Raw genomic sequence first — 11,684 nt, 5'->3', positions numbered from 1 at the left:
TTTTAAGGCCACTTTCATCTATTTTGCCTTTCAGAGTCCTGGGTCCTCTTTTTTTAATTCAGCAAATATTTTTGAGTAATGTTTTCTAAAAAGTGTGTCTGGCACTGGAGATAGTAGTGAGCAAGAAGAAAAAGAGGCTCTGTTCTTGTGAAATGTAACTGCAAGGGAAGACAGTTTACCAAATCACTTTTTCTAAACCAGAAACTGCCAAACACTGCCAAGTTTCAGATGATTCCACCTAATCCCAGGTACTGTGTTTGCAGATGGCAAAGGGTACCTAACAGCTTGAGTTTTGATCCTTAAACTAAGCACACTTCGCTCTCTATGTCCCAGGACACCCTCTTTGTGATGCACATTACACGTGTCATTACATGTTTTTTTTTTCTTTTCTTTTTTGAGACATGGTCTTGCTCTGTCACCCAGGTTGGAGTGCAGAGGCATGATCCCAGCTCACCGCAACCTCTGCCTCCTGGGTTCAAGCAATTCTCCTTCCTCTGCCTCCCACGTAGCGTAGCTGGGATTACAGGCCTCTGCCACCACACCCATCTAATGTTTGTATGTTTAGTAGAGATGGGGTTTCACCATGTTGGCCAGGCTTGTCTCGAACTCCTGACCTCGTGATCCACCCACCTTGCCCTCCCAAAGTACTGGGACTACAGGTGTGAGCCACCACGCCCAGCCGTAATTACATGTTTTATGCCTGTCTTCTAGTGGTTACTATTATAATTTTAGGAAGTGAGTATTCACATCTTCAGTTACTACTTTTTTAAGCAGTGTACACTGACTTTTCAATCATGAAAGGAAAAGAAATTAGGCACTTCATGCTTCCACTTAAGAGGTTCGTTATGATTTTTCCTTTGTATTTATTTTTGTTTTTATTGAGACAGAATTTTGCTCTCGTTGCCTAGGCTGGAGTGCAATGGCGCGATCTCAGCTCACCACAACCTCCGCCTCCTGGGTTCAGGCGATTCTCCTGCCTCAGCCTCCCAAGTAGCTGGGACTACAGGCATGCGCCACCACGCCTGGCTAATTTTGGATTTTTAGTAGAGACGGTTTTCTCCATGTTGGTCAGGCTGAACTCCCGACCTCAGTTGATCTGCCCGCCTCGGCCTCCCAAAGTGCTGGGATTATAGGAATGAGCCACTGCACCCGGCCAATTTTTTACTTTTTAGAGGCAATTGGCATATATTTTTCTATTACTGTTGTTAAAAGTCAGGAACTCAGATGTTGGAATGTTATGCCAGCCACTGTTCCTCTCCTCAAACCCTCATCCCTGTGTAGTTTCCAAAGAAACAGTATATTAATCAGAGTACCTCTTTGTTAACTAGCTACAAGAGCCACTCCCGTCGTCCAGTCCAACTCTAGAGAGAAGCTGGTTTGGAGTTTGATTTCAGGCTTTACCACTCAAAAGGGTGGCCCATTTAGCTTCATCTGGAAACTCTAGAAACCATCTCAGGTTTCACCCAGGATCCTAATCGGAAGCCTCGTTGACAAGATCTCCCAGTGAACTGTATGCACGAGAAAGATTGAGAAGAACTAGTTTAGGGTCTAACTCAAAATAGAGGATCTTCTACCTCTCCTCCACATCTCTCCTGAATTCCTTGAGACTAGCAACAAATCTTAAAACTACCATCACATAGTTGATATTGGGAGTGAAGTAGAGGAATAAGCTTCCAAAGGGAAGACAGCTTACTGATTAAGACATGGGATGGAAAAATACTAGAGTAATAAATTGCTTTAAAGTCTTCTCATAAAAGATAGTGATCTTGCCCACATTAATAATGTCACTGTCAACATCTAAGGCTCTGACCAACGGATCAAATTAACCAGATGATCTGGGGACACACCCTCTCTCTGCTTGTGTCCTTGTCAGTAAATTGGAGATTCTTAATTACCTGCCTCGTGTTGTGAAGAATAAATGAGACAATGCATATACTTATTGGCCCCGTCCAACACATAGCAATGTGCAGTGTAACCATTTCATTCCCGGTTGGTGGAGGATGCTAGGAGGACATGTTAGGAGCAGAACGTCCTGTTCCCTTATGCTGGGATTTACATCGTTCACGTTGTGTTCTGTAGCCACGCTCAGTTATATGTTGCAGTACATCCAACGCTGACTTTGAGATCACGGCTACGTCATTCCTGATTTCATTGAGAACCGTCCTTTGGTTGAATAGATTTCATTTTCAGATAGGGTCAGTGAGCTCTGCCTTCCTTGAATCCCTGCATATTTGAGACTTCTTGTGTTGCCTTACACAAAAATGAATCCTTGATACAACTGTGTTATTCTTGAGTCACATTTTCTTCCCTTTACAACTCAGCTGATTATTATTAAAGTATAAGTCAAGGACTCCCAACAGGAGAAACGGTGGTATTCTACCCAAGACCTGCTGAAGCAGAAGGTAGGCAGAGTGAGAGCTGAAATCCACACTTGGGTGCAGACGTTCCCACTGCGTGCTGCTCCACCGTCTTCTGCCAGCCGCTGCTGCTGTGCACATGTTGGAGCCCAACAGAGCTTTTTCCTCCGCATAATTGTTTTATACCTAGATTGCCACAGATTCTTTGGCCTTGAAATTCAGGATATGCCTAGTCGTTGATCACTTCTGAAGCTGTCGTCAAATGCAGTAAAGACTTTTTTCACATTTTTTTTAAGATTCCTAAGACCTTGGTTAATAATCCTGAGTATGTCTGTCTGTTGTTGTTATTGTTGTTCTGTGAGACAGTCTCACTCTGTACCCAGGCTGGTGTGCAATGGCATGATCGGTGCTCACTGCAACTTCTGCTTCCTGGGTTCAAGCGATTCTCCTGCCTCAGCCTCCCAAGTAGCGGGGACTACAGGCACACACCACCACACCCAGCTAATCTTTGTGTTTTAGATGGGGTTTTACCATGTTGGCTAGGCTGGTCTCGAACTCCTGACCTCAAGAAATCTGCGTTGGCTTCCCAAAGTACTGGGATTACCATGCCTGACCTCTGGGTATGTCTTTGGGTAATATTTTGTTGACCTTTCTGCAGGCTTAGCTGAAGTCAGTAACTATAAATACACAATGGCACCAATTTGCACCATTGTGATTTTTTTCTCCACCAGTCCTTACTAGATCTGGGGAAGTGGATGTCTTAAACAGTGACTAAGACTAGCAGGAATCCTATTTATGGAGCATTTAACAGTCAATATTTTGCAAGTACTCTTAAGTACTTTGCGGGGGGCAGGGGGTGTAATACCTCTCGTCAGTGAGACTATCCCTGAATGGTATAAGTAACGCTTGTAAGTTCAAGTTCTGTTGCCTGTCTGGAAGGATCTCCATGCCTGAAAGGAACCAGTATGTCTGTCGTGTGGACTTCCTGTGTAAGACCGGAAGCTCTGCTGCAATGAGAGGGCCTATCAGAAGGGTTATGACGTTCAGGATGCTTGAAGTTGAGATTTTTTTGGTCCTGGGTTGGTTTGCAGCGTGCTGTGAGATAGAGGCTCGGCAACAGAGGACCGGGGTGGTCTTACAGGAATTGTGAACTTTCATGGCGCAGGAAGCCTGTCTCCTCTTCACATTCAGTCACATTCTTTGAAATACATGGATCTCCTATAAGGTTCCTTCTCCCTTTTATTCATGCAGTTGCCTCTTCCTGGAGTACCTTCTCCCCTCCTCATTCACCTCACTCGAAATCAAGTGAGTGCCTCAGACCAGTATCCTCCTGCTCCGACCACTTCTGTCTCTGCCTCCAATCTGAGCGAGGTGCCCATTTCCCTCTCAGCTCTGAATTGCTTCTTGTGCTAGCTACTCTTTATTAGTGTTCCTGAGGGGCAGACTGTCACACTTACCTCTGGATCCCCAGAGCCTAGCACAGTGCCTGGAAAATTGTAGATGTTTGATTCATTAATTTGAGGTGTTGACAAGAGGTGGGGAGGTTGCTGTCAAGGGGATGGATGATAAAATACCATATAATTAGGCATTTCTGGAAAGTAAATTCCAAAAATGAAAAGGTGGCATACTGTAGTGAAAACACCACTTTTGTCTTAGGGATGTTAGCTTGAACGAGTTACTTTACTGCTGAACACCAATTTCTTATTAGGAAGTATCTGTGTAAGACGTCTTGCTTTTGAGATGGTTTTAAGGATTAGCAATTGTGTAAATCTAGCACAGTGACTAAATAAATCAGCTTTTCATACATGGCATGATGATTATTACTGTTTTTATTTTTACAAACGTGCCAGAAAAAACATTTGACAGGATGATTTGTTGAAAACAGTTTGTTGTAATTAGATTTACAAAGCAGTACTACTATGGATAGGAATACAGAAGTAGTTTATTGAACAAACCGTTCTTTACAATTTTAAATAATTATGATGGGTCATCTTAAAATACACAATTGTTTTTTGCATGCAACCTAGTTGAGTAATAGGGTGTGTGTGTGTGTGTGTGTGTGTGTGTGTGTGTGTAATCAGTTCCCTTGTGTTACTTTATCTCCAGTTTTTTCTCTTGCCCTTAACATCTATCGTTTTTTTTTTTTTTTGTATTGTCAAGAATTAGAAAATGCTCTTTTAAAAGCGACTTTGTGCCTAACATCCATTTTGTAATCTATTATTTATAGAAAAACATCAGAAACTCCATCAACATTAAGAACCAAGGTTTAAAGGCACAGCATTTCAGATTTCTTTTGGCTTCTGTTTCAATGATCTCACTAGGCTTCAATTTTAAAACATCAGTCAAGGTCAAAATAGCATTCGACTTTTCTGTTTGTGTTTGAACATTATTTTTCTGGCATAGACCTTTAAGTTCTACTTAATTCTTATTTCTTATGGTAGTAAAATAGATGTTTGTACGGAAAATTTCAAAGTAAAACAAATTGGGGTGTATGTGTCCACACACACGTGTAAGTAAAGAGAAAATCACAGGTGTAAATTTTATCTAGCTTTGCAGAAGTCTTAGGGGCTACTAAATCTTGGCAAATAAGCCATTTCTGTGAGAAATGTGGAGCAGATAGCATGGTTTTAGAGTTGTTATTGTACCATAACCCAGCTAATACCGACTGATACGCTCTATCCCAAAGCTGAGCCACCAGGACATTCTCCTCTCCATATAATGTCCTACACAACTGTATCACGTTCTGGACACTTTACTGTGCACTTATAAACAAACCAATAAGTTGTGCTTTAACATAAAAGAGATGGTACTATACATGTGTTTGTGTGACTTGATTTGATTTCATTTAATATATTAAAACATTCTTCCATGTTTTTATTCAAAAAGCTTTATTGAGCTCTGACATAAAGTACATATTTAAATCGTGCAGTTTTATGTGTTTTGAGATGTATATGCCTGTGAAACAATCACGCTTAAGAAAATAAACATACCTGTCACCTTTACATGATGTGGAGTGATAGGCATTGGAGACTTGCAAGGGTGGGGGTGTTTGAGGGGGAGAAATTACTTAATGGGTATAATGTTTGGGTGATGTTTACACTGAAATGCAAGACTTTCTCACCGCTAAATATATTCACACATCAAAACAGCACTTCTACCCCTTAAACTTACACAAATAAACGTATCTGTCATCTTTAAAAGTTTCCTGTTGCCTTTTGGGAATGAATTCCTCTGCCTCGGCCCTACCTGTCCTGCCTCACCATTCTCAGAAAACCACTGATTTGTTTTCTGTCACTATAGGTGGGCTTATGTTTTCCAGAATTTTATGAAAATGGAATCATAGTTTACTCTTCTGGGAGGGAACAGCCTGGCTTCTTTCCGTGTAATTACTTGGAGGTTTGTCCATGTTTCATCAATTATTCATTCCTTTTGGAAATGAACTACTTTTTGCTAAATATTCTATTGTATGGCTGTACCGTAAATCATTTAACCAATAACCTGTGGGTCAGCATTTGGATTGTTTCTGCTTTTGGGCCCTTACTGATAATGTCGCTGTTAAGGTTCATGTACAAGTCTTATTTGTGTACAGGACATGCTTGCTTTCATTTTTCCTGGGTAAATACCTAGAAGGAAATACTATGTGTATGTTTGCTTTTTGAAGAAACTTGTCAAATTGTTGTTTGTTTGGAGATGGTCTTTTTCTTGCCAAGGCTGAATGCAAAGGCATAGTCACACCTCACTGCAGCTTCTGCCTCCCCAGCTCAAGCGATCCTCTCACCTCAGCGATCACCTCTCCTGAGTAGCTGAGACTACAGGCACGAGCCACCACACCCAGCTAACTTTTTTTTTTTTTTTTTTTGATAGAGATGAGGTCTTGCTATATTGCCCACACTTGTCTAGAACTCCTAGACTCAAGCAAGCCTTCTGCCTCTGCCTCCAAAAGTGTTGGTATTATAGGCATGAGCCACTGCGCCTAGCCTTGCCAAATCGTTTTTTAAAGTTGTTGTACTATATACTATTTTACATTTTCAACCAGTAGTATATGACTGGTCTTGCTCGTCTGTGTCCTCACCAACTTGGTATGATTAGTCTTGAAACAAACATAAATCTAAGTTTCTTCAAATATAAATTTATTAAATGTAAATAAATCTAAAATTATTCAAAGAGTTGCAAAGATAGTACAGTGAGTTCCCCTATGTTCTTTACCCAGCATCCCCTGGTAGTAATGCTTTTGGTAAACTGACCAAAACTAAGACATTAACATTGGTGCAATACTTTTAACAACGCTAGAATTCATTCAGATTTTTTCCCAGCTTTTCACCAAATATCCTTTTGCTGTTCCAAGATCCAGTCCAGAATACCACATTGCATGGGGTCATTATGTTTTCTTTGTCTCCTCCAATTTGTGACGCTTTCTTGCATCTCTTCTGTTTTTTATGTCCTTGTCATTTTTAAGAAGTCTGGTCAAGTATTTTATAGAATGCCCCTTCAGTTGGGTTTGCCTGATGTTTTCTCATGTTCAGACAGGTGTTTTGGGTTTGGGGGAAGACTCAGACTTTAAATGTTCTTCTCATGACATCATTACGGAGGGTACATGATGACATGACTTGTTATTGGTGACTTTGATAATTTGGTGTAGTATCATTTAATGCAGTATCTGCATGATTTCTCCACTAGAAAGCTGCTGTTTTTCTTTTTTCATAGTCTGTCCATTACAAGTGACTTTTGAATTCCAGCCCACATCCAAGGAGAGAGAAATTGAGCTCCACCTCTTGAGGGGAAGAGTATCAAACAATCTCTGGATATGTGTTAAAACCACCACAGTAATCAATACGTATTTTGGGAGGATACTTTGAGTCTATGCAGATAACTTGTTTCTCTTTCAAGTATGGCCCTCTAATTTTCACATTCATAAGAGAATGTTACCAGCATCAATTATTTGGAGTTTTAATCATAATTTTATATTTTCCTCTTCCCTTTTACATTTTTAGATACGGGGTTTTGCTCAGTTACCCAGGTTGTAGTGCACGGGTGCAATTGTAGCTCACGGTAGCCTCCAACTCCTGGACTCAAACAATCCTCCAGACTTGGTCTCCTGTGTAGCTCGGAGTACTGGCACGCACCAGCCGTCTCCCTGTGCTGCCTACACTAGGCTGCTCTCCAATTCCTGGACTCAAGTGATCCTTCTACCTTGGCCTCTGAAAATGCTGGGATTACAGGCGTAAGCCTCTCTGTCTGGCTTTTATGTTTACTATTTGGCTTTCTTCTGTAAGGAATATTTATCCCTTCATTCATTTTTTTCAGGCATTTATATCAATGCAAAGTTTGGGAATCCCCAAGGCCACCCTCACTTCTGACACCAACTGCAAACTCTGGGGTCTCCAAGATTACCCTCCAGTTCAACATTTCTCTAGAAGGATGTACAGAATTCGGCAAAGCCATGTACTCATGGTTATGGTTTATTACAACAAAAGGGTACAGATTAAAATCACCCAAGGAAGGAGGCACAAAGGGCAAAGGCCAAGAGACACTAAGTGCAGAGTTTCCAGTTTTCTTCTCCCAGTAGAGTTGTATGGACACTGCTTACCGTCCCAGCAATAGTGTGGCAACACACATGGTACTGCCAAGTAGGGAAGCTCTTCCAAGCCTTGGCGTACACATTTCATCTGGGCTGGGTCACATGTGTGTGTGCATTTCTAGCCTCTCCTCAGATCAGACATTGAGTTTGATACCCAATGGCGTAAGGTGGCCCACTACAATTCACCTTGTTAACATAGATTATTTGCCAGGTCTCAGCTCCCACCCCCAGATAAACAAAGACACTATTATCAGGCAGGATATTCAAGGGCTAAGAGAGCACTTCCCAGGAGCTGGAGTCAAAGCTAATTTCACCAGTGTCTTTTCGGCAAGGCTAGTTTTTCACTGAACTATCAGGGTTGAGTCATGAATATTTATTTTATTCTAGAGGTTAGAATCCAGTCCTAAAAGTTAGGATACTTACTTTGTTGCTCACATTATAGCTTCTTTAACCATTGGGAATTCTTTCAGGTTGACTCCCATGTTCTTTCGTCACTGTCCTTTATAAAAAAGCACTTTGTTACTTTCTAGCATTTCAAAATACTCCAGGCTTAGCTAGTATTTTCCAGCCCTCAGTCATAGAACCAAACATTTCTTTAAAGACCTTGGATTCTTTTATTGGAGAATGGTATTTAGAAACCAAGATCTGGACTCTAGGTGCGTTCATTGCTCCTGACGTATCATTGCTTCTAGGTCCCTTCGTATATGTTTGTATACTTCACCCATGTATACTCACATATCTATTTCATAAATATGCATTAATGCTAATATTGCAAACTCAAATCCCAGGCCACAGGGTTCATTCTAGCCTTCCTCCCTGGCTTACCTGTCACTCCTTTCTTGTAACCCTGCTCTCATTATCTACAATTTATTATTTGTTGAACTACAGTATATATTTAATATAGCTTCAGAACTACTAACCTATGCTTGTGTCAAAAACAATTTACTCCAACAGAGTACAGCGTTTTGCATACAATTCCAATTTTCTGTATTATGCCATTATTGCATTGCTATAAAGAAATACCTGAGACTGGTAATTCATAAAGAAAAGAGTTCTATTTGGCTCATGATTCTGCAGGTTGTACAGGAAGCACGGTGCTCTGGTATCTGCTTAGCTTCTGAGAAAACCTCAAGGAGCTTTTACTCATGGCAGAAAGTGAAGTGGGAGCAGGCACTTCACATTGTGAAAGGAGGAAGGCAGGCTTGGGGGAGGGATCCCACACTTTTACACAACTAGATCTCATGTGAACTGAGAAAGGGAGCTCATTTATCACCAAATTGATGGTGCCAAGCCATTCCTGAGGGATCCGCCCCATGATCCAAACACTTCCCACTAGGCCCTACCTAAAACATTGGGGATTACATTTCAATGTGAGATTTGGGCAGGGACAAATATCCAAACTATTTCATTCTACCCCTGGCCCCCTTAAGTTTCATGTCTTTCTCTCATCACAAAATACAATCATCTCTTCCCAATAGTCCCCTAAAATCTTAACTCATTTCAACATTAACTCCAAAGTCCAAAGTTTCATCTGAAGATGAGTTCCTTCCACCTATGAGCCTGTAATAACTTATTTACTCCCAAGATACAATAGAGGTATAGGCATTGGGTAAACATTCCCTTTCCAAAAGAGAGAAATTGGCCAAGAGGAATGTATTACAGTCTTTATGCAAGTTCAAAACCCATCAAAGCAGTCACTAAATCTTAAAGCTCCAAAATAGTCTCCTTTGACTCCAAGTCCCACATCCAGGGCACACTGGTGCAAGAAGTGAGCTCCCAAGGCCTCGGGAAGCTCAGCGTCTGTGGCCTTACAGGGTTCAACCCCTACAGCTGCTACCACAGTTTGAGTTCCTGAGGCTTTTCCAGGTACTGGAGAAAGCTGCCAGTGGATCTACCATTCTGGGGGCTGGAGGATGGTGGCCCCTTTCCCACAGCTCCACTAGGCAGTACTCCAGTGGGCACTTGATATGGAGACTCCAACCCCACATTTTCTCCCCACACTACCCTAGTGGAGGTTCTCTGTGAGGGCTCCAACCCTGCAGCAGTCTTCTGCCTGGACATCCATGCTTTCCAATACAGTTTTGAAATTTAGCAGGAAGGTGCCAAGCCTCCCTCCCTCCTGCACTCTGTGTGCCTACAGGCTTAACACTATGTAAAAACTGCTAAGGTTAATGGCTTTCACCCTCTTAAGTGGTGGCCTGAGCTGCATCTGGGCCTCTTTGAGCACAGGCAGGAGCTGGAGTGGCCAGGATGTTGAAGCAGTGTTCTGAGGCTCCACAGGGCATTGGAGGTCCTGGGCCTGGCCAAGAAAACCATTCAGTCCTCCTAGCCCTCAGGGCCTATGATGACAGGGGCTGCTTGAGAGATCTTTTCCCCACTGAGGTCCCTTTGAGGATTTTTCCCCATTGTCTTGGAAATCAGCACTTGGCTCCCTTTTATTTATGCAGATATCACTAGCAATTGGTTGCTCAATAGCCTGCTTGAATTCCTCTTCTGAAGATTTTTCTTTCTCTGCCACTTGGCCAGGCTGCAAATTTTTCAAACTTTTATGCTCTGCTTCCCATTTAAATATAGACTCCCACTTTTTATCATGTATTTGCTTCCACATATGAGTGTAGGCTGTTAGAAGAAGCCAGGCCACACTTGAATATTTTACTGCTAAGAAATTTCCTCTGCCAGATACCTGAAATCATCACTCTGAAGTTCCAACTTCCACAGATCACTAGAGCAGGGACACAACACAGCCAAGTTCTTTGCTAAGGAATAACATGTGTGACCTTTGCCCCAGTTCCCAATAATTCCTAATTTCCATCTGAGACCTTGTCAGTCAACTTTACTGTCCATATCACTATCAGCATTTTGGTCACAATCATTTAGCCAATCTCTAAGAAGTCCCAAACTTTTCCTCATCTTCCTGTCATTTGAACCTTCGAAATGCTAAAAACCTTTGCCTATTACCCAGTTTCAAACCAGTATTTTCTTAAGTTACTTAGATTAGTCTTTTTATCTCACCCTTTCAGAGACGTTATATCATGTAATTGTAATGTAATTGAGTTCATTCTTCAGTCTGAATTTCATCCTGATATTTTTGTTGAATTACTTCCTAATTTGCATGTAGCAAAATTTACTCTTTGCTGTATACAATTTGATGGGTTTTGACAAATGTAGAGTCATTTACATATCAACCACCAAAATACCATAGAGAAATAGTTCCATCACTGTAAAAATTCCTGTGTGTAGTCACTTTGTAGTCATCCGCATTCTTTCAACCCTCAAACAATCATTGGTCTATTTTCCACATAGTTTTGCTTTTTTTTTTTTTTTTTTTTTTTTTGAGATGGAATCTCGCTCTGTTAACCAATCTGGAGTGCACTGGAGTGATCTAGCCTGACTGCAACCTCTGCCTCCCGGGTTCAAGCGATTGTTCTGACTCAGCCTCTCAAGTAGCTGGGATTACAGGCGTGCACCACCATGCCTGGCTAATTTTTGTATTTTTAGTAGAGCTGGGGTTTTGCTATGTTGGCCAGGCCAATCTACAACTCCTGACCTCAGCTGATCCACTCGCCTTGGTCTCCCAGAGTGCTGAGATTACAGACGTGAGCCACGGCGCTTGGTCAGTTTTGCCTTTTGTAGGTTGTCATATAAATGAAAGAATGTATAGCTTTTTGAATCTGACTTCTTTCCATTTCTGAAATGGATTCATGATTCATTCATTTTGTTAGATGAATCAATATTTCATTTATTTATAT

The sequence above is a fragment of the Cebus imitator genome, unplaced genomic scaffold (assembly GCF_001604975.1).
Source record: "Cebus imitator isolate Cc_AM_T3 unplaced genomic scaffold, Cebus_imitator-1.0 Scaffold300, whole genome shotgun sequence".
In the NCBI taxonomy this organism is placed as follows: Eukaryota; Metazoa; Chordata; class Mammalia; order Primates; family Cebidae; genus Cebus; species Cebus imitator.
Note: the sequence above shows the minus strand (reverse complement) of the source record.